The following is a 24,580-nucleotide window of genomic DNA, read 5'->3' as shown; positions in this document are numbered from 1 at the left end:
GGCCTTTTATAACATTTTGTCTGACTTGCTATTCTCCTAGGAACAATTTGGGTTGAATTGGTTGCAAAGAGTTAGTAGCCTTACAGGGGGGAGCCTGAAGCTTCCACTATCTCCTTCACAAGCATTTTTCTTGTTAGATTAAAGACTCATAAATTTTATAACCTCCTAATTCAGAGTTCTAAACTGCCATCTCAGAATATCGAAAACAAACTGAACTACATCCAGTGCCTGTGTAAATGTGCTCAGCCACAACTTAAGTTACTTGAATTTTCTTTGTGAAGTAGAGCAAGGGCAAGTCTATATAGATGAATTCAATAAACCTGAGCCTCTCTGCTCTCACAGGTGGGCTGTATGGCAATGTTAGTAGCTTGGCCATTGGTTGCAGTGCTTTAAGCTTTGTCAGGATGCTCTGAAGATCAGAGATGGTTCATGTTCACACGTTTCAAAGTTTTGTGAGTGAATTTTGGGGACTGGAAGGTAAACATGGGCCAAGCATTTACTTTGGGCTGTGTTTGTACCATGTGTTAAACCTCAGTTTGGGCTCTGGACGTTGATCTAGCACCAGTACTGAAGCACTGGTATTCCTCCTCACTTGGAAAGGAACAGGTACCTCTAACACATGTGATGCAGATGTAGCTTTTAGTATGGTAGAAACCTAGCTCCATACTGATTGTTGGTGCATATTTGTAGATCTGAAATCTGTTCTTTGCATTTTATTTCTTTTTCCTTCTTTACAACAAAAAATTATTTTAGCCAAGGAGAATATTTAATGAAACTAAGCTGAATTCTGACTGTACTGAGTTATTTGCCAGGTTAGATCTCAGGGCAAGGACATTGTCTTTAGTGCAATGATAGATAGGTGTTTAACTTTTTTTTAGTGCCTTAATTGTTATTTAAAATAATTCCTAGTTACTACCAGAATGAAATTCTTTAGGAATACTCATTGTTAAACACCTTCCTTAAAAGTTAGGAAAAAGGTGCACAGGAGATATTGATATGATGAGTGCTACAAGTGTACTTTATAAGTGCTTTGTGATGACATATCAAATGTCATTTGTGCATGGTGGCAGATACTTCTTCTTTAGTTTTAGGATACACCTGGAGTTGATCACAGACTCCTTAATGTGCCGGAGCAGGGAAGTGGTATTGAACTGGAAGTATAGGTGCGTGAGTAAAGAATAGAAAGTCATCTAATACTGTGATGTCCTAATGGACAGGAGTTGGAGAAGACAGAAGAAAGCAGCAGGTGACTGTAAAAAATACAAATCCTATTTAGAAAAGGATTGTGGAGTTCTGCCACGTGTAAAAGGGTGCACGTGTGTTTTACAGTATTTGATTTATAGCAAAGAATGGAGGAAATTTTCTCTTTACCATCCATTACTCATTTTAGGAACTGAGAAAATGAAGTTCATTTTCCTTCTGGAAGTTGCTTCTTCACAGCTGAAAATCCTCCCTATGGCTCCCTCTTTGTTTCTGTTGCCCTCTGATTCTCATGCTCCAGATTGCAGCCTAGTTGCCTGGCTGAGACTGGAATTAGTCTTCTAACCACAAATAATGTCAGAGAGAATGAGGTTTCACAGTGTAGTAAACTTACACAGGCAGTGCCAGATGGCTTTTACAGTCCAGTTTGGCCCATGAGCGTTTGCTCGTGTGAGTGTGTGTGTATTTAAAAAAACAAAACCAAAATCTAGTAGCTGCTGGTAACTGGACCATCTGGTAGCTGTTCCATCCAGTATAATGTAATTTACTTTTTTGCTTTTCAGGCAGGTCTGTTTTTAAATGGCTTATTTTAATCACCAGAAAGCACATATGTGCCAGTCAGTCGTCTAGTAAGTCCCAGCACTCTTCCCTCTATGTAGCCTCCTTCTGTCAGCTGGGGTTTTCCCCAAGATGCCACTCACACTCATATCAACTTTGTCTTTTCCCCTAGGCATCTTCCAGCTTTACATATGCAGTGCATTTTTTTTTCCAGCAGAAAGCAGTTTCTGTCTCTATCATTTTGTCTTTGTAAGGACAAAGTCTATTCTTCCTAAATACTCATATCTTGTTCAGTCTTGCCATTGTTCAGCCTTATTCTCTCTTAGTATGAGATCTGATCTCAGCTGACCCCAATGAATGCTTAAAAAATGTAAACAGTGAAACCCAAGTTTCTTATAGCCTTCCCCCTGTGCAGCTGAGCTGGTTACAGAGCTGTGCAAGTCCCCAAAGCAGGTGCATGGAAAATCATGCTTAACTGCCTTTATCAGTGGGGAAAACATTTCAGTAAGCAGATCAGGAGGAAGGCATAAATGGCCATTGGCTAGATAGCTCCTTCTGGGTCACCCCTGAGCAACCTGAGCACCTGAGGCTTCAGAAGGTGCTGTTATTTAACTATTTATGCCCTTACTTAGTGGATTGAATGGGATCCAGGGTCAGGAAAACAACTGCTAAACTCGATGTGCTTTCCTATTACTTCAACTATTTTCTCTTGCTTCTTCACGTCGTATGTGCATTTAGTGTCCATGAGGTAGTGTTATTACACACTTCCTTCTGGTGGAAAAAGCTTCCAAAATGGGGATTCTGCTATTAATATTCATGTTAGTTTTTCCCAAATATATATAGAGAAAAGGACTGAAATTAGGTACCTGCTGTATGTGTGCAGATACCTTAGCCCTTTCTCATCTTTTAAAAGCACGACAGATTTCAGATTCTGCTTACCCTTTTAAGAAAACCACAGCTGTAGGAAATTTTGTTAATGTGGCACAGGGTAATCTGTGTTATCTTTTTCTTTTCTTCCTGACTGTAATTTGTATAAGTGAAGTACTGTGAAGGGCTTTTAAACAGGGCTGTACCTTTGGTGTGCTCTCACCCTGCAGCATCCCTGCAGTCTTGGCGCTGGGCTGTGTGATGCAGAGGTTGTAATGCGCAGTGTTGCTCCTAAGATTTAAAAACTCTGCATTACAGCTCACCCGTAGGCTTGTGTGAACTCTATCTGCTGCCCCAGTATATCCTTCTTAAACTAAAGGTGATTTCTAACCATGAGTGGGGTGGGTGGTGAGTTGAAGTAGAAAAACAAGAATATAGAATCCTTCATTTTTTGACAATCTCTGTAGGACAGCAGGTAATAATAATCTGAATTTGGTACTCTGCCAATATTTTCTCTGTTGTAATTTATGTAGTTTCATTTTAATACATTAAATTAATTCTTTAGCCTAGTCAAGTGATGAAACATTTCATTTGTTCACATGAAATGTATTTCATAATATGCATTTTTAATTTGTGCTTCCTCTGAAAAGCTAGCATGACTGTATATTCTGCCATTGCAAACAAAAGTAAAATACATGGTTGCAGTTCAATGTTTTATTTAAAACTGTATGATATTGTATCTCTTCGTGTGAAGACAAAGTTCATGTTGAATGAATGCATGATTAGATAATTATCACTTGAAAAAAATATCCTAAGATAGAGCTGTATGAAGTCAGTGTTATGAAGAGGATTCTCAGCAACAATCTTCACTGTCATTAAAGAACCATGGCATTACTATGGAATAGGAATGCTTTGTTTTCTTATGCCTCACAGCATTGTCCAAGACAGTCAGCTGTGATCAAGAAATTGTATTGGCAACGTATTTTATCTATCACATTTTACTGCTATTGAGGCTGAAAATTACAGCTGATTGATTTATAGACAGGATTCATAGATATTTTCATTTATGAAAAATAGTGTATCAGTAACTCCAAGAAAAATACACATGTACTGGTGCATTTACTGGCATCTGGAAGAAATCTATGGGCACAGGTCCATTGCTTTGTACAGGTGCGAGCTCCTGTCTAGCAACTGCATAGGTGCCTCCCTTTCATCAGAAGTTCATTCCAGTTTTGGAAGAGAAATCCAATGGTGTGAGAAGCCACCAGTTTAAAAATGTGCTTCTACTGGTTTGTGGTATTCATGAGCAAACTACCAATGGTGTGTGGCCTTAATGTATTGTCATTAATAGTTTCAAGACATAAAACCAAATTTTCTACATCCACTTTAATAGGGAGAACTGAAAGGGGAAATATGAGGTTCTGACTGTGTCTTTTTGCAAAGCATGCAGAAAAAAGAGTCTACTCCAGATCTTAAATACATTCTTACACAAACAGCTCTCAAATGAGAGGTCTTAAAGTAATAATCACATCTATATTTGTTCGTCAAATACAACTTTTCCAGAACTTGAAGAAGAAAACAGTATTTGGCAGATGTATCTGTGCTTCCTTGCTGCTGTTTGTGTCAGCTGCCTATAGGAACCCCAGAATAAAAGAAGCACTGTGTAGCAGGATGTTATCTCTGATAAATATATAGGAAGCATGAAAAAGGTTGGCACGCTGACCATTCCAGCACTCTGCAGAAAACACCATGAACCTGCACAACATAGTATCTTTTCCCCAAACCAACCTGCAGAAGTCCAAATAAAATTCAGGGCTTTGGACTTCATGCTTCTGACCTCTGATGGCTGGGGTTCAGTTTACACACAGTGTACAACTGTGACAAGCTTTGTGATAAGGACTATGCTCAAAGTTTCTATGTCTCCAGCAAACAGAACTTCCTACAGATAAAGGTTATTTTGGCTGTATTGGGAATAGAGGTTTCTTGGCAGCCTGTCTAAGATTAGACCAAGCACCCACAGCAGAAGAGGATAATCACAAGCCTACTTATCTTCTTTCTCAAGTGCAAGTCTTTTTACTTGTCTAAGAGGCATAATTAAATGTAGACACGATGTGTAAACTCCTACCAAAACCAAACACTGAACACGTATACACGTATGTGTATATGGTGTTTCAGGGGATGTGTGACTACTGTCTGTCATGTCACCCAGGACCTCAGCTAGAACAGCTGGAACAATACTGGCCCAGCCCAGCTGTAAAGCAAGACTAGAGGGACATAGCAAAGGGCACTGTCAGTAATAAACAGAATAAGAAGACTTGCTAAGGAAGAGAGACTGTAGGGAATTGACTGTACTTAAAAAGAAGAGAATAAGAGAGTAATGCATAGTCTAGAAAAGAATACAAAGGAAGAGAGGCAGAAAACTCACCTCCATTCCTCAGTGAGTTGTTCCTTTTCCCACAACAGATCAATCATTTTGAAGAATACTTATTGAGTGTAATAAGGACAGGTCCAACAGAATGCTCAGAAATACCAGTGTGATTGGGGTATGAAAAGAAATAAGTGTGGGCAGGTTAATAAAGACTGACAGTATGAGACATCAGTGGTTGTGACACCTGAAACTGCCTCTTTCAATAGTGACACTCAGTAGCTAAATTTTGTTTTATTTTGCATGGTGGAGTGTTGCTGGTGGCAGTATCCCTTTTTCTCCTGTATGCATAGCAGGTTCCTTCTCTTTCATCTCAGACCTCCTACCACTCAGACACTTTATGCAGAATCCTGTTTTCCCACTGAGATCCCATGTTTGCTCCATGTTTCCAGACTTGGCTTTCCTCCCCCAAGACCCCACACTCATGCCTCTGTGCTCTTATGTTCCTTACAGCCTGGGTTCCACTCTGCAACCCCAGTGCTTCTGCTTTCCCTCGCCCATGTTCTACAATACCCCTTCCCCCCCCATTCCATGTGTCCCCAAGCTGGGATCTCCCTGCTTTCCCTGAGCCTCCTCGTTGGGGTGTGAACCCCTGCAGGTCATGCAGAAACCCAGGGCACTGCTTTTGTCAGCAGATACATGGGGGAAAGCTGAGAAGGAAAAGCTGAAGAAGGAGGTAGAAAGTAGCAGGTTTTACCTGCTCCCCAGAGCTGCCCCCATGCAGGCTCTTGGCACACCCACAGGATAGTGGTGATTTTAAATTTTTTTGTATTTCCAGAGGAGTTTCTATCATAACACAGATGACTAACCTGTTGTTATCCTTCTCACAGAAGAGCTTTCATATTCAGATGATAAAAATGCTGAAAAAATTTCTGACATTTCTATAATGAAGTATCATTCTGTTTCACATCCTAAGACAGTTTGAAAGAGGCAGACTATCAGTTATCTTCTGGGAAAATCCTACAGATAGTAGTTCAGGAATTTGTGTAACTATTTTACATAGTCTTCTGAGATTTTTTTCCTGCTGAATCCCTCCTTGCAGCTTCATGAGGGTGGTGCTTTGCCTAGTTTTCTCCTTTCTGTGTTTTTTTTCATCAACAGGAAGAAATGAAAAAAAAAAGTTTAGCCCAAAACAAATGTAAAAGGAATGTTCCTTTATCCCTTTGTGTATAAACAATACCATGCTTTATAAATGTCTTACTTTAAATTATGCAAGAAAGGGTTGATCTACTCCAGCAGTCACATCCCTATTTCATCCATTCTGTGGATGGTTAGAACAAGGGGAGCTGAAATCAAGCATTTCTTCCAGTGAATTACGAAGAATGTCGGTTCTGAGCCAGCAAGCTATAAAAATGAGCAAAATGATATAAGAACCTATTAGAGGTAGCAAGAGATAATGACGATAATATCCATAATGTACTGTTTCTGCCACTTCATTCTGTATTAGGGACTGTTGTTGAGAATGATCTGCCTCACCAGGTTCCTGTCTGTCCTGCTTCTCGCCTGGCTGCAGAGCCTTGCCTAGCTCAGTGTACTGTTCACTGGCCAGACACGGTAAATCAGAACCACTCCAGTGAACCCACAGCAGCATGTGCTGGAGGTAGATGGTACAAAACTGTACTTTTTCATACAGCATCTGCCAGACAAAGGTTCCAAGAGATGAACCAATAGCAGGGCCAGTCCTGGTGATGGCCCACAGCACTCTTTCCTGGTTGCATCCCCAGAAGAGAAAATGTTATCTTAAAGCTGTAATGGCAGCAGATAAACCTATTTTCTTTATTTTCTTAAGCCCTAGAACCAATTGTCTTCCTATCTGATTGTTTCAAAGTTAGTGTTTTCTAAGGGGCTCAGTTCCATAGAAGCTGAGCTTCTCTATTTCTCCTGGGGAATGCTGTGTATGTGCCATGTAGCATGCACACAATGATTACTTCTAATCAGAGAGGTTTTGCACCTATGTGTTGAACACAGCCACACTGTGATCCAGGTATGTGTGCAGAATGTCCAGCAAAGACAGTGGATACAAGCAACAAAACCAAAATTGTTGAGCTTTCTGTGCAGACGCTGTAGAGTCAATCCATGCGGTAGAAATTTACATTTGTCCAGGATTTCCACATAGCTACAACTACCACTTCTGACTGAATTTGCTAGGTACTTTGTCAGAATGACTTTTTTTTTTTTTTCTTTTTTCCCCCAGGGTTAGTGGCAGCTCTATTCATTAATGGCCAGGCATCTCTGGAGGAGACCATACAGCCCAAAGGTGTCACCAGCCCCCCCAGGTGATCAAGAAAAGGGCAGAAATAAGGGAGAGAGTCTCCCACTGATGCCAGATTTTCCTCAAAAGGTGAACTTTGGTAGTAACTGAAAAACTCATTCTCTTGACTAACCTGGTATGAAATTCTTACAGGTTCTGTTAGGTAAAAGTCTGCTAGGAGAGTGTTTTGGTGACACTGACAGGGAGGAGGTTATCTGAGATCAAGAGCTCACTGCACCTATGAAATTGGCTGGATTAGGGAGTTCCCCAAATACTTCAGCTCTCTAAGAGGCCACAAAAGCCCTAACTTGTTTTACTAAGATAAATTTGGATTACAGAAGACAGTTCCAGGAGAAGTTCTTTTATTTGCTTGCAATAGGCTGTTTTTCAGCCTATATTTCAATGTTTGTTGTATGCCAGGCATCCATTAGTTTTATCTTACATGCTTATAAAACAAAGCAGGTTAGTTAAATACCTGTTTTGCAACAATGTAGCTATTCCAGTAGCATTTTCTTTAGCAAGAATTTCTAAGTGAAAATAATGCTTTTTGATGGTACTCATCTCCTCTCTCATCTACTTCATGTTATTCAGGTAGCTCCATGCTTAAGCTCATAAATCCTGAAGAAACTTGGGACTATTCAAAAGAAACCTGTGACAACCTGGGGATAAGTGCACTTGGTTAATAGCTTAGTCTTCATCTAGTCCACCTCTATGCTCAATAAAAACATAATATCCAAAGTACTATTCCTTTTGTGCAGATTCCCCAAAGCATTAGGGTAGCCCAGTGTTGAAGACTTAATTGTGGCAACCAAAGTGCTACTAAGGGTATCTCAGCACTGTAATGTTAAATGCTGTCATGTTATACCATGGTATGTATTTGAGACCAGCTTGTGCTTACTTCTAGTTCAAGCATAATTTTGTATCATTGTTCTGAAAAGTAGCCTTATTAAGTTACAGTTAAGACCTTATCTTTAGAAGAGAGTAAAACAGAATGGGAAAGAAGCTTCTTTTAATTACTGACCTGGCCAATTCTAGTTGAAGAAAAAATAGAAAAGTTTGCCCAAATATGACCAGATTTTTAAAATTTATTTCTTTCATTTAAGTGAAATTTCAATGAGTATTTATTTTAGACACAATTGTTTCAAATCCAGCCCCATATTTATACAAAATCTACTGTAATATATTAAATTGAAGAAAAATGTAATTAGCATTAAAATGTATGTGACATTGGTATCCAGTCAGTCTGAAAGATAGTGAGAGAAAGCATGTTCATGCTTTATTCTGGTATTATTTGTTTCATAAGGGACATAAAAAGTATCATTAAGGTATGTATCATTAAATTCTGGATTTGTCTTCTAATTGTCTGGCTAAAAGGGTCCTCACGTAAGCTGTGAATACAGGCTGTGTTTATATTACAGTATGTAGTACTGCAATACACTCCATGTTGTTCATACTCAGATGTCTACTCCAGCTGCAATCCAACTATGTCTGAGGGTAAACCCAGAGTTCTTCCTGCCCCTCTGCATACCCTGGCTGTTTCTGCAGGAGAACCTCAACCTGTGTGCAGGGAGAGCCCAAGGATTCCTCTGGGCTGATGACAGAGTGACCTGGACTACAGGACACCATGGATTGCACTGTGCTGCTGAACAGACGTCCCAAATCCCTGACAGAGACTCCTTGAGACAGTCTGACCTAAGGTGTGTGTCCGAGAAGCATGGGATAAATTGTTCCCTGCAAGTGTTTCTCCTTGTGTTAACAATATCTCCTTGAATAGGCATTTAATTTTCAGGCAGTTGAAATTAGAGAAGGTGAAGCCCACCCTGACTGACTGTGTTTGTTCAGTGGCCCACTGAAAGCATGAAAGAGACAAGTGTGAAATACATGACTCTGCTGAGGTTTTATTGCCAGTGACTCACCGCTGGGTATCCTGAGGCTGGATGGTCCTGGTCTGAGAAACAGGCTGTGTAAGCATCAGGGATTTGAGTGCATTTCTCTTGACAGCCCCTGTGAGTGATCCAAAGGGTGTGCTGTCTGCTGTGTTTGGGATACAGATTGCCAGGATGCATGGCCTTGTGGGGCTGAACCAAGGAGACAGATGAGGGACCTTACTGTGCCAGTCCTGCTGGGAATTAGGTGTGAACTCAGTGCTGAGCTCTTCATTTCTGAGCATAGCTTTTCACCTAGAAGCAAAATATTGCATGCCCTGGGGACTTTACTATTTATTTGCAGCTGAAATGCCTCAGGACTAGATAAAAGCTTTAAAAATCTGTATTTTGGACATGTACAGTTCTTGGGGGCTGAAGCCCTTAGGTTCTTTCTGGGAAGCTCCTGCAAGTGCAGTTAGTCTCTTGTGTTTCTTCTCCATCCCTGTGTAGTACCTGGCATTATTATCTTCTCCCAGATCAGACCCGTGGAAACTTGTTGGAGTCCTTATAATAACCTCTTTATATCTTTTTGTCACCTGCAAATAAGTACTGACATTGCCTTTCACTGCTTGCAATCTGAAGCAATAAATCAAGTGCACTGTCACACACACAAATCCTCTTGGTTTTGTCACTGTCTGGCTTTTAATTCAGCTCAGACTGGATATTATTTCTGGTTTTAGACCAAATACAGCAATTAGATGCTTGCCACACTACTAATAATTTAAGACTTAAAAATATCTATCACTATTACTGCAGATAAATGTTACCCAGTATGACAAATGCATGAATGACCTTTTAGGGTGGAGAGAAGCTATAAGATAGAAAATAGTATGTTTTATCACAGGAGAGGCCAGCTACTAAAGGATGTGCAGACCCACATCAGTATCTAAAACTACTATTGGTTAGAGAGGATGATCTGATAAAACATGGATATTAAAAATGCCCTCAGTTGCTGTCCTGCTGGGTAAAGGCATTTCAAAAATCTAGTCACTGTACTTAGGATGTGTCAGGACTTCTGGTACTCTGTTTCCCTGTACTATTCTGCTAATGCTTGGGAAAGGTGGCAAGGTAAAGCCATGGTGTCTTCAGCTATTCTGGACCAAATCCTGCAGCAGTGAGAGCCCGTGCTGTTTCCCTCAGTGTGGCATGGAGCAGCTGCAGTGTTTCCAATGTGTAATATCCTACGGAAGGGAGGTAACAACTGAAGAAGAATGCAGCCTATGTGTGTTTTGTTTGTCCAACTGAGTCACAGCCTGGATGTGGCAGTGTCTCTGGTAGAGGCTGGGGCTTTTTTCATGCATTCTTTTCTGTCAAACATCTGTGAAACAAGATTAATCTATTTAGCCGCTCTTCTATTTTTTTTTTTTTTTTAAGAAACAAATCCTTTCAACATGATTTCTGGTAGAATCACATTGCCTAATTTCCCATGTTTGAAGTGACCTTTTCCTTTGCTTCTTTCTAAATGAAATTACTGCAAATTCATTATTCATAGCATCAAGTCACAGAGACCCAGTTGTAGAAAGTCAGGAGGTTACTTTCTTTGAACATCTTTTGAAATCCTCAGACTTAGCTTGTATATACCAATATCTCATGATAGTGTCAGTGACTTTGTTCTAGCAGAGTACAGTGTAGGCTGACTTGGGAAGGTTGGGAAGCTAACCATTACGGGTATGTGTTTCTGACTAAGCTGATAACCTTTTCCTCTGCCATGGTTAGTCCTTGATTAAAGTTTCTGGAAGCTCCACAGACTAGATAATCAACAAACATGCAAATCCTTGGCCATTAAAAATGCTAGCTTGCTTGTGTGTACACAGGTTTTGCAGTGACCCCCTTTTCCTGCTGAACGTAATTCTAGAGCTCAATTACTTTGTATCTGTGAAGAAAATCCAAATAGTGATTTCAAATGATGAATTATCATAGCATTCATCTAGATATAACTGTATTAATATTCTTTAGGTTTATTAGTATTCTCAGAGAGTAATATTCTTCAGTTTCAAACAAATATATTCACAGCTGCTTGTTTCCTACAGCACACTGGTAAGAAAAGGAAATATCACCAGTTTCAGGATTTAGCTGAGAAGTTTGGTTCACATGAACAGTCACAGTCTTTGTATGAGGCAAGCTTTTCTTCTTTTAATTTGTTTTCATCTCTTAGGAAATATTGGGGATGTGAGTAAGACTGGTGTGACATTTTCAGTCTTCTAATAATATCATATATATATATGTATGACGTTTGTGTGAAGTTTTTCTTGGAGACTTTTGATGCAAAAGTGCAGGAAATTCCTCCAGATTTTTGTCAAGCACTGCAAGAAAATGTGTCTATTCACTTTTGCATTTGCAAAGTTAGGACTGTCTCATATAGGATTGTTTTTTTCACTTTCTAAGTAGAAAAAAGCTAACTTAGATTACCCACAACATGTGTTAGAGATCTAACCCTGAGCTAGATGAAGAAGGGGCACCATTGCATAAACAGCCACTTCAGAAGTCCATTACAGTGTATCTTCTGTCTAGCAGGTCTGAATCAATTTTGGGGATGTCTGACAATTACTGAAACCAGTTGATCATTATTTCAGTATCAGCTTAATATTTTTTACTTAGTTCTGTTACTCTGTGGTGATTTCACCCTGGCTGGATGTTGGATGCCCACCAAAGCCACTCTTTCACTGCCCTCCTCAAGTGGACAGGGAAGAGAAAATATAGTGAAAGGTTTGGAAGCTGAGATAAGGGCAGGGAGAGATAAATCACCAATTACCATCCATGGGCTTCAGGGGCACAACTGCCTCACCATGGACCACAGGCTGCATGGGAATCTTTACTCCAGAAGCTGAAGCACCTCCTTCCCCTCATGTTGCACTGAGCTTGGTGTCTGCAGAGCTGTTCCTCTCACATGTTCTCACTCCTCTCTTCTCTGGCTGCAATTACTTCTGCCCAATAACGTTTTTTCTTCTTAAAAATATTATCCCAGAGGTGCTACTACGATCTCTGATTGGCTTGGCCTTGGCCATGGTGGGTCTGTCTTAGAGCCAGCTGGCATTGGCTCTGTTGGATGTGGGGAGAGCTTACAGCAGCTTCACAGAGATGCCCCCCCTTCCATTACCAGAAATCTGCCCCAGAGACCCAATGCATACATATATGTAAGTAAAGGTAACAGAATCTTTGCAATTTGTAACAAAACGACACCATTTATTTTTTATTTGTTGCTTAACATGGTGGGACTATGATAACTGTCACTCTTCTTACTTCTAACATACACAAAACTAGTAATATTATAATACAAAGAGAATTAAAACTGTTTTTGTGTGCCAAAGAAGTGACTGCTCATTTTTAATAAGCCATCTGTTTCATTTAGAAATTGGCTGTTTATAAATTTCCTTTAGTCAGCAAAATATTGGCCTCTTCTAGTAATATTGAGAAAACCCCACAGGATCCACTAATAAACTGTATTCTCTTTTCACTGTGAAAAAAGAAAAAACCAAAGATTGTAAAAGAAGTTACAGTGTGAGGCACAATATTTGTGGCCAGATGAAGCCATTGGGAACTGGAGGAAAGTGACAAACCTCACCAGTACCATGCTGGTGGGAAACATGAGTGGGAAAAGGAAAGGAGAAGGGAATCTAAATCATTACAGTGATGGTCTGTATCTCCCAAGATACTTCAGGAGTAGTTCCAGGGCACCAAGTGCTCACAGAAGGAGGTTAAAAAAATAGAATATTCAGTACTGAAATTGCTGCAAAAGTTTCTTGTTCTCCTGCCATTTTGGAGGGCAGGGGAGACACAGCAGAAGATCATATTTCAGTGGTTAACAGCTGAGTTTCCATGAGAGTTTTACTGGACAAAGGATACTGATGGTGTGTTCAGGAGGCTCCTGCTTCATGAAGTTGGCAGCACAAATAAGAGAGCATATACCAAAGAGGAATAAGATGTAAAGTGCAGGACCGCAAGGGCTGAGAAGCAAAGAGGGGCTGCAAGTATGTTCACTTCTTATCAAAGGGAAGGTTGAGAGATGGGCTTGAAGAAAGGGTGCTTAAGGCATAACAAAGATGCCACATGGTTCTTCACCAAGGCTCTTGCTGAGGATTTTCAGTCTTGCTGAGAAAGGCATAACAAGATGACTGCAAATTGACATTAGATAAAATGAGTCCCAAAAGAAGATGCAGTTTTTTAGCAGGGAGAAAAGGAATAATTTATCAAGGAGTGTGGTAAATTTGGCATTTCTTGATTTGTTTATGGCAAAGGTAAAGTACATCTTTTAGGAGAATATTTAATCAAGCACTCAAAAGAAGTTAAACAACTTGGTTGTGCAATGGGTTTTGCAGTGTGGTTGTGATTATTTTTCCTTGATTTTGGAGCCAATGAATATATGAAGTTCCCTATTTATTTTCTTTCACAGAAGGAGAATAAAAACCCCTGCATTGTCCCAGCATATTCATTGCTACTGCTGTTCTGCATTAAGAAATGCCTATAACAAAATCTCATTATTTAGAGTTTCTGACAGTTGCCTGCAGTGGTCAGGCTTTATTCCCTTTCAGTACAGATTTGCCTGAAAATATTTAGTTTGAGACTGGTTGGGGTGGCAATTATTTGCTGGGGGTGGCAATTATTTGCTCTTGAAGGTTAATATCATTCTTTATGATTCTGTGCATGCTTTCCACATGGTCAGGGTCTGCCATTTTTGGGGCAGAGAGGGTGCCCTAGTGCCTCAAGTCCTGTGCTGTGCATCCCCTCCTGTGAGAGCCCCTGAATGCCCCTGAATGTCACCCTGGTGCTCTGCTTCTGGTGTTCTCTTACTGTTTGTAGCACAAAGGGTTCTGGTATCTGGAAAGCCCATGCACTGCTCTTGCAGGGTCACAGGGAAGCACTGACCTGCAGGGCACGACCACTTGGCCACTCACTTACTGAGGTACTTGAGGCCAAATGAAGGTACTGGACAAAGCAAAATAAGTGAAGTCCTTCCAACTTTGTAGTATAGGAAGGCAAAGAAAATTGTGTTTGTCTGTTCTGGCCACAATGAAGTGACAAGATATTAATGACATTTTAAAAGGTGTTGTGGTCTCATAACAGAATATGTAATTCCAGTCCTCCTATAAAACTACCCAAGATGCAGAAAAACTTATGGAAAGTAGATTAATCTGTTAAATTTATAGGTTTTGGAAGTAATTTCAATAAAATCCTCTTGGTTTCTTTATTATACTAGAATCTTCCCTAAAGAAATTAGTATTTTATTATGATGTTTGTCTTGGACTTTCAAGAATTGCAGTTTTAATGTACCCAATTACTTTTGTTATTAAAAAAGTCAGAAAGAAACCTGATTAACATGTTAGAAATTCTGACTGTACTATCCAAACAATTCCACTTGGTTAGCAGAAAAATTTGGATCCAAATTTTACTGGCAGCCAGCAGACTTGTAATTGGGTTAAAAATAATCAGGGAATTAGTTAAAAAAAACAAACAAACCAAAAAACCTAAATCATTTACTCATGCCTCTGTACATTTTGTGCCATAATGTAGTCTGATTTGAAGGTTTATTTCTTTTTTATTCTGAAGCGGCTTTGATAAAATTCATATGGTAGGTGACACCCTTGTTCTGCTGTGGGAAAAGTGGGAAATCAAGTTCAAAATTCCCTTACTGCAATACTTTTGGGAAAGCAAGAAGCCAGGCAGTAGCAAAAGGAAGATTTTGAATGCTACCTTAGTTTAGACGTATGCTGTAACAGATACATTAATTTAAATACTTTCCACAATGCAATTGATTTCTTTATTGAATGTGAATCTTAATAAATCATGCCTGCTAATGTAGTCCATTAAATGAGATGCACAATGTGGCCAATTTAATGTTCTCCTAGGAGCTGGGTGGAATTTTGGCCCCATGGAAGTCAGTGGGAGTTCTGCCACTGGCTGCAGAAGGTCCATTTTTTTCACAGCAGTTTTGAATGTGCGTGACTAGTGTGCTTGATTTTCAACCTTAATGTTTGGTTTTGCACTTACATTGGAAAAGAACATTTTAAATCCTATCAGGAAGGAAGCCAATGCATGTTCTTAAACCTTTGGTATTATTTCCTTTGGAAGAACTAGACAGAGAATAATATGTATTTTTTTTTATCTGATGGCAATATGCTGTACTGAAATGAAAAGCATTTCAACCTGAATTCAATTTGATGTTTTCATACGTATGTGTTTGTGAGCGTGTGTATGCTACTGACGTTATTTCCTATTGACTTAAGATACAGGTAAATATGGGTGACAGGCACGATAGGACTTTCTTTGTAAACCTTTGCTCATTAGGAATTGAAGGCTGGTAAGAAAATCTCTCCCTTCTTCAGTTCCTTTTTGGTCTCTGGAAATTCACAGCAGATGGCCTCAGTTCTCTCATTTGCACCATTCTGACTTCACTGACTTAGGTCGTAGTAAATCCTGATTATCCAGCTATGAAAGTGGGACCAGGACCAGCATTTTGGCAACTGGCTCTGACTATAAAAATGAGAACTCAGTACAAAGGAGCAGTTTGTGACTCTAATGAAACCTATGGGATTTTTGCTGTTTACTTCATTGGAATCTGGATGTCACCAAAATGTGGTGTTCTTCTGTAGTCACCTCCATTCATGTTCTGGTAATGAGTGATAGATGAAATATCCCAGGCAAACAAAAAATGAAAAAAGACATCGCTTTCCAGTTATAGAGCAACCTGGTGTAATTAGGATTTGCAACCTTTGCAAAAGTAGGTTTTGTTTCTGTGATTTTTCACTTCTGTGAGGGGGTAACAGTGAAATCTATACCCAACATACCATAGGCAAAGACCTGATCTGACAAAATAGAACAGCAGATTTAATTTCCATTTTGTGTGGGAGATATTTAGCATCTCTGCTAAGCTATAATATGGCACTGTGCTGAAATCCATAAATGCATAACTTTCCTAAACTGCAAATTTAGTTATACTGAATTTGCTAGGTTTCCATAAAATTGCTGTAGAAGCTTTGTGGCGACAGAATTCTACATAAATGCAATTTGCAGGTTTGTCACTTTTTCAGCTATATTTTCCATCCTTCTCATCTTTGTGTTACGGAGAGATACTGACTTTGTGGAATCACTGCAGAAAGTTATAAATGATGTATGAAATGAGAAATCCCTGCTCAGAGCACAGAACTTAATCTATGCTATTTGCTGTGAAAGTCAGCTCAGCTGCAAGCAGAAAAGCCCACCAAATCCAGAAGCTACAGACTAAGAAAACTAAAGCACACTCTAAATATGTTTTTTTTTTCACTTTGTACCTGGGATAAGCCAGGGCATGGTACTGCAAGCTGCAGAAGGTCATGGGGAGGGCAGACATTCACAGCTTGGGTGTGCTGAGATGTTCTACACAGGCTGTGGGTTGAGGAGACCCTCCTTAGCTGAGAGAGGAATTTCTGTGCCTGTGCTTCAGTGGGAAGAGGGGATACAGAGATAGCTGCAGAAGAGGCAGTGGGCTTAATTCCCCTGACACTGCATGGCCACTAATGAAACAATACTATAAATTGCCCCAGGATTTTTCAAGTTGAAGTGTCTTTGTGTAGTGCTTACAGTGCTTGTGTGGGATCACTTGTCAGCACAACACAGTTTATCTCACCTTGTTGGATGCACAGAATCCACAGCTACTGCTGCCATCCTGTAGGATCCAACCCACTGGAGAAGTAGGTGCTGCAAGAGCAAAAAGTAATCCTGAAAGAATGCAGTGATTTCTCTCTCCTCACCCATAGATTTTTTAGACTCCTGCCTAAAATCTGCAATTCTGCACTAGAGTTAGGGAGGTTACTGTTAGCTGATTGAGTCTTTCTGTAAAGAGGGTATTTTTTGCAGTTGTTGTCTAAAACTCTGTTTTCCATGAAAGTTGCTTTGGCAGAAAGATACATTAGCCCTGCCTATGAATAGGAACAATCAGCCATTTTGTGGTACAAACAGCTTGCAAATAACTTTAGTGGTTCTTAAGAAACAAACATCTCTGCCAAACATTTGTAGTGGGGAATGCAATATACAGGTAAGAGCAAGCCTTGGCTTATCACACTGTTTATTTTCCTTGTTCTCTGTACTCTGCTGTGAACTCCTTGTCCATTATGGATACCTGCTGAGAAGGATGGTGAGGGAAACTTCAACTTCTGTAACCCCAGATTCAGACCTGGGCAGGAAGAGAGAGCAGCAGGTCACAGGCTGAAGTGGTCAGATTCTGACCTTAGCTTTGGTAAGAAACTTTTCTGGGAAGCTGTCTCTGCTGATGCCCCTAGTTGCTTACTGCAGGGCTGTCTGTGGTTGCAGCCTCCTTCAGTAGCTGCTGTGAATCCCAGAGCAGCCTTGACTCCTGAAGGATGAAGTGTTTAAATGTGTGCAGAGGGTCAACTTGGAAAGACCAGGATTTATTTACAGGACAGTTGGCCTGCAGTCTAGCACACAGAGCTACTGCTTATATCCTAGGTAAAATAGATGACTTGGCACTTGGCAAGTGCTACAGATATTGCTAAAGAGGTGTTTCTTGGCTCATTCATCTCTTGCAAGGTGCAGAGGAACTGTGGCAGCTATATAAAGAGTTTGGGGAAAAATAGAGACACATGAGTAATGGAGTAGTAAAACTCAGTTTAGCTCCTTAGCACTTGCAAACTCACAGCCAAGCCCTGTGGCCTTAACTTGGGAAAAAAAATTATCTGGAGAAATCAAAGGGAGTTTTAACTTAGAAAGCCACTCTACTACTTGCTTGTTCTAGGGGTAGGTGTTCAGCAGCAAAGTTCCCTTTCTTTGGCTATACAGGCTGTGACTAGGAGCAAGTATCTCCTCTTAGTATCTCTAGTGATGCAAAATTAATCAGAAACACAATTCTAACAGTTAGAAAAATCTGCCATATTATTAGAAATGGCTTCTAAAATGCTGGACAAAACTATAATCAACTGCTAAAGCATGTCTTGGGGAACTAAAGGGGTTTATAAATAATCATTAGAATAAACTGCTCCCTGCCGTTAGGCACATCTCTTATTATGTCTGCTATGTCCCTTTCGGCTTTCTCAGTGCATTACCAAGCATGGATTAAGGTCAAATAAATTTAGGATGAGTGAACACAACAGTCTTGCCTAATTTTCTAAAAATGTGAAGGACACAATCTTGTGAGTGAACAAGTGCAATGTATTCAATTCCACTAAAATACTCAGATTTCAACTGGTTCATTAGACCCTTTCTCAAGAAAAATAAATTGCCAACATCACTATGCCAATAAATACACCTGTATAATGTTTAGAATAATCCATATAATTAAGTCAATATAATGAGGAATAAATATGGTGGAAGTGAATATGCATCCTCATATTTTTAAAGTACTTTACTGTTTATATATTTTTTTGTGTTTGAAATTGTATCAGTTGTATCAGGAGATACTCCAGATCTGAGCAAGCAAGCAATATGTTACATAATATTATTCTCATGTTTATTGACATTTCTCTTAAAAGTTAGACTCCTAAACCAGCTTTTTATTGTGTGTGCATTTTTTTTTCCAGTGTGATGTGGTTTTTGACTCCCTTACAACCATGACATTAATGCCCATTCTAACTTTTAGCTTAAATAGATCTTCCTGATGCTTATCCTTAGAAGTGTTTCCAGAAAGCAGCTATTTCCTGCTCACTGGCTTGCTAAAGCCAGGCTTGTTCACCTCCTACTCTAGAAGAGACTCTGCTCCCCAGATGGGATGATGTGAAGCTGGTGGAGGATGCCTATGGGAAGTGCCTTCAGCAGCACCAGAGCTGAAGGAGGGAGGGCTATAGGTCCATCTCAGTCTGTACTGAAGGAGGATGACAAACATGACAGCTGTGTGGAGAGAATTCTGACCAAACCTGAAAAATTAAACTTGATCAGAAAACATAAATTAATTAGGTGCAAGGAGAGCTGGTGGGAGCTTCCACAAACCTAGGCAGAGAGAAATAAAGCACTAGAAAGGGAAAAGAAATTAATGCGAGCAGGGCAAGGTATCAGCTGCAAGCAGAAGGAAACCTGTTTCAGTCTCTGCAGTAAAGGAGAGTGCAGTTTCCCCAAAGAAGAAGCCTCCAGACGACTCCCTGGGCTTCCTTATCATGGGCAGAGGGACACTTCCCTATGGGAGCATGCTCTCTGTGCAGAGAGGAAACGGCAGGCTCCCCCAAGGAAGGCAGTTCTTCCTTGCAGCCTGTCTCTGTTCTCTGGCACTGTGCTGAATGCAGTCTCCGTTCTGTGCTGCTTTTCAGCCTCGCTTCTGAGCTTTGTCTTCTGAGCTTTTGCTGACCTCCTACGTGTTTCACGTTATCCTCTGGTTTCTCAACTGATGTTATTATTGATGTACCAGGATTTTTTTGAGAATAGAGTCTGCATGTTTTTTATAGCTCAGTCTTGCATTTTATAATGGGTACCGCAGTGAGCAGTTGTTAACTGTAGATGCTGTTGTCTGTTCAGCAAGTTACAACAGTTCTTTCTGCAGTTTCTAGTAGGCAGAGTGGTTAAGGTGCATAGCTAAAAACTATCCCATGCTATAGATAAAGACCAATAATGTTTCCAGTGTTTGTTTGGACTTTTGCTTTGTTTTAGATTAGTAAAATCTACTTTATGATTTTGATGGTAGAAAGGGAACTGATTGCAATAAAAGCAGAACAAGATTTATAGCATGTTCTTATAAATAAAGGCACGCTGCTCTGCCAAATTATGTAAGATATGGCATGACGCATTTTTCTGTTCCTCTCATAATCTATGGTGCCATATGGACTTAAAAAAATAGGACTATTATATGGATTTCTGCAGCATAATTGGCATTGACACTTGTATTGATTGAATAAATGAAATAACATGCACAGTTCTGACAATCTTTGCAGATTTGTAAGATTACAGCCGTGATGGTTCTATGTCAGCAAAAAAGTCTTTAGGAATTTAAAATGAAGCCACAGCCAGTTCATTAATATACATATGTTTGAATTGCAGCCCTAACAATTGAGTTCTCTGCAGTGAATGCTATAATATATATTGTCGTGAGCTATATGCCCTCAGATCATTTCTGTGAATTACAAGAAAATTATGGAGTGGAGAACATTTTATTATTGTGCTTTTCATCCAGGGATACAGCCTTTCACTGATGAAAATTGAAAACACTGAAAATTAAAATGTAAATGCATTTATCAAAAGAAGAGGAAAAAATTGAATCCTGAACTTCAACTGCTTTTGCATTTTACTTCTTCAAAAAGCAATTTTGATATTTACATCTCAAAAGCACAAGTAGTCAGACTCTGTAATATCTATTTGGATTCTTACTAATAAGTGGCTGTTTTTTGCTGGGGGTCTGAAGATCTGTTTTAGTAAAACAGCATGGAAAGCTGTGTGGGTGTTTATTTGTGTATGTGCATATTCTGAGAGACAAACAAAATAATTCTACATCTATTTAATGTTTCTCTCCTTTCTGTTAAACACGTTGTTTTGTGTTTTTTACAGGTCAGTGCCACATTACAAAGGATGTGAGTTACTCATGTCTTTGTAGGGAAGAAAGAAAAGACAGGGAGCAATGAGCAATGCACACTGGAAGCTCTTTACATGAAATTTAGCACTTAATAGACAGGAAAAATGCATAATTTAAGATTTATTTAAGGTGAATTTTTTTTTCATTTTAGTTTCAAAAAATATGTATTGTTATTTTGGTTGACATCCTCACTTAACCCTAGGATACGTTAACAGCCCCTAAGAAGAAGCTCATCCATATGCTGAAGAAGACTGTGGGCTCGGTTTTCTGCAGAGGAAGAGTGCTGCATGAAGCATGGGAGCAGGCAGGCTGTGCAGCAGAGACAACCTGTGCCTCTGGTGCTGCCGTGTAATGTAAGAAAATAAGAGGTTCATTGTATTACCTGGAGATTGTGCCTGTTTGTGCAGTTCTTACTGTATACACAGTCGGAATAGTTGACTCCCTGCAGCTAAAATCCATCCAAATCCTCTACAAGTGGCACAGGTAATGAGTAGGTAAAGCTGTTTTATAGCATTTTCGTTGCTTTTGTAATTCCCTTCTCTTTCTTTTTCTTAACTTTGGAAACATATTTTTTTTGGTGGACATTTTCTGAACTCCTCCATGCTGGGTAACAGTACTAGCTCCCCTAGATTTAAGTGACAAACCTGACAGACTTAAGGACCTGATGCCAAAATTCCTGCCCACATATAAGTACAGAAGAGGCACCAGAAAAGGAGCACTGTTCTTCCCTGCCTTACAGTAGATATTTTTGAATCTTTGGTTGGACCATGTCTGTCTCTTCTTGTGTTCCCCATTGTATTTGGAAGACAATTTTTCTCTTTCCTTAATATTTTAAAATAACTTTCAAATTCCAGGGTGATAAGTAAGAATGAGAAACATACACAGTATTATACATGGCACAATATCTATCACAGAATAATTGGCACCAAGCAACAGGTATTGCCTTTTAGGATCTCAGTTACTGAAATTGTTGAGAATTTTGCTGCAATCATATTTCAAAGAAAAAACTTGTCAAGCAAAGAGATTAAAAAAAATTATATCTATGCTAAATATGTTCATAGCATTTTTTAGAATAAAAGAAAATCTGGTTTCATTATCTTTATTTAAAAAAAATTACTCAAAATTGTTTGGCTGGGATTTTTTGGTAGGAAAACTTTATTTTTGGTCCTATTTAGGTATCTGATACTTTTTTTTACTTTGAAAGGAAAATGACTTCAATGTTTCAGATGCCAAATGGTTGAATATCTTGGGCTATCAAAACAGAATACAACAGTTATGATCACAAGCATTTTGCTTTAGCATGTAAGCCATTATTTCTATAAAATTATTCATATTCTTGGAACTTAACAGGTGTATTTGGTATATTTATTTACATCTTTCCAATGTTTTATGCATTTCTTGTTTCAGTTTTATCTTTGTTATTTCTGTTCCCCTGTCTTTCTTGAATTTATGATTAATGTTTCTTTAGGCAATGAAACAATACATTCCAGATCAAGAGTTATGCAAAGACGTAGGTTTTTTGAGACATAAAATGATTCAATAAAATATCAGTATTCATAGCAAGTTTTCTCTCCATGCAAGAGATGTTGTAAGCAAAAGTTATGCTTAAACCAAAATAAAAACTGTCCAAAGAGTAGAGAAAAATGGAACAAGCAATAGATGTTTGTGGAAAATTCCAGTCACTGCCTGGATCTGGATACAATTGGCGAAGAGGACAAAAGAACTAATGGCATGGATTTAATGGATCAAGTTTCTCTTCTGCAGTTCATCTCTTCATTAATGGCCCATGAAAAGTGAAGACCAAGAGATTTGGACCAAAGAGCTGCCAGATACTAAACCAACCATTACCTCTTGAAGGATTGCATCATTGATGCTTTAAATTAAAACTTTATTGCCATTGTAAAATGTCCGTGAATTACCCAGAGAAAATAAAATATATGGTTTTCAGAGAGTGGTCATTATTTTTCAGCTAAATAAGAAGTGTCCTTTCCCCTTTGGAGCCGTGTGAAATGGAGCCCTCTGTAGGTCTTCCTCAGCTAGATTCCTGGCCAAAGCCTTTTCCATGCACATCTGGTTCTTTGTTCCTTTTGAAAGAGATGAATCAAGGTTTGGGTCACATCTGCAGGCCCTACTCGAACTGTAAAATAAAAAGAACCATATTTTTTTATGGAAGAAAGTAATTTTCCAACTGATCTAAGACAAAGATGGGGGTTGTTTAGCCTGGGAAAAAGGAGACTCAGGAGGGACCCTTATTGCTCTCTACCACTACCTGAAAGAATATTACAGACAGGTGGGGGTTGATCTTTCCTCCCATGTAACAAGAAATAGGACAAAAGGAAATGGCCTCGAGTTGTGTCAGGTTTAGATTGAATATTAGAAAATATTTCTTCACTTAGAGGGTGATCAAGCACTGAAACAGGCTGCCCAGGGCAGTGATGGAATCACCATCCCTAAAAGTGTCAAAAAACGTGTGTGTGGTGTTTGGGGACATAGTGATGGACTTGGCAGTGCTGGGTTAATGGTTGGACTCAATGATCTCAGAGGTCTTTTCTAACCTGAATGACTCTATGATTCTATGATACTGTGGTTTAGTGGTAAACATGGCAGTGACAGGTTAGTGGTTGGACCTGATGATCTTAAAGGTCTTTTCCAACCGAAACAAATCTGGGATTCTCTGGTTCTGTGTTACAGCCTTCTCCTGCATCTAGCATGGGGTGCCATGGCAGAAACACCACTGCCTCAGGCTGCTCTGTACCTACCTGCCTTACATCTGAAAGGCAAATACTTAGAGACCTAAATACCAGCATGGCCCACAGGGGTTTGGGTCAACAGTTTTTGGGCTACAATCCCCTAACAGGACTGTTAGTAGCTCACTGACCACAGTGGGAGGGAGGCCCTCTCTGTGGAGAGCGGCTGTTCAAGAACCAAATATTCTTTGTGTGAAAGGAAAGGTAATATTTTAATGAAGATTCAGAGGTTTGGAGCTCCATATTGTGGCTCAGGAGTGTTCAGCCCTAGCTTCAAAATATCAGTGTGCAAGGGAAATGCTTTAGTAATTGCTGGATACAGTGGTACAGCTTAGCGCCAAAGAACTACTTTACAGTGGACAAAATGGCTCTCACAGGCACTCAATCACAAGACTTCCTGTTTCTGCATAACAGAAATATCCTCAGCTGAGAAATTTGGTCACTGATAGTATCTAGGCAGCTTGAGAAACAGCCACTTCTCTGTGAATAGCAGGGAATGTAGCATTTGCAGCCCTTCTGTTCAGGAATGAATGGGACTGCTTTCCAGGACACAGTGTAAGGATCTCTGGCAAAAAAAAAGTTATATAGGTGCCTAAAATCAGCAAAACCAAAGTGCCTATACTGGGAACTGTAATTTTGAAATAGTTTTCTTGGCTCTCACGTACATATGGAGGAATCTAAACTCCACGGCTGCCTGATATTATATGGTGTGTGGGGTTTTTTTGTGTTTTTGGTTTTTTTTTTGGTTTTTTTTTAACAGTGAAAGTTGGATCACTTGTGAAGAATCTTAGCAACTCCATCTCACCTTCCTGCCTGGGAAGGCTCAATCCCAAATCTCTCACCTTTCCCACATAGGAGAGGCCCAACTGCTACGATGTTGATGTAGAAGCTGGAGTGGGGTGTGAGGGGGAAGAAAGCATTTTTTGTCTCTGTCTGAAGCTGTTCCACTGCACAGAAAAACATTCCCAAGTAAAAAGATCAGTCAGGCACCAAGAGGAAATATGACTGTATCATCTAGCAATTTGTACAGTCACCTGGCAGAAGAAAATCTACATACCACCCAGGCTCTTTCTGCATGCCTTTATATGAAAAAAACACTGGAAAGTATATATAAAAAATATGATGCTA

The 24,580-nt window shown here is 39.6% G+C and overlaps 1 long non-coding RNA gene across 4 annotated transcripts; it reads left to right on the top strand.

Moving 5' to 3' along the window:
* Window positions 1–358: 358 nt before the first annotated feature.
* Window positions 359–22,634, top strand: LOC138109127 (uncharacterized). Of its 4 annotated transcripts, XR_011150294.1 has the most exons (5): window positions 359–606; window positions 7,245–7,391; window positions 8,847–8,998; window positions 20,681–20,834; window positions 20,908–22,634. It is a non-coding gene; the product is annotated as an uncharacterized lncRNA (long non-coding RNA). The 4 variants fall into 4 exon arrangements; XR_011150297.1 differs by lacking the exon at window positions 8,847–8,998; XR_011150295.1 differs by lacking the exon at window positions 20,681–20,834.
* Window positions 22,635–24,580: the final 1,946 nt, after the last annotated feature.

Source organism: Aphelocoma coerulescens, chromosome 4, assembly GCF_041296385.1.
Source record: "Aphelocoma coerulescens isolate FSJ_1873_10779 chromosome 4, UR_Acoe_1.0, whole genome shotgun sequence".
Taxonomy (NCBI): Eukaryota; Metazoa; Chordata; class Aves; order Passeriformes; family Corvidae; genus Aphelocoma; species Aphelocoma coerulescens.
Note: the sequence above shows the minus strand (reverse complement) of the source record. Positions and strands in the feature narration are given on the sequence as shown.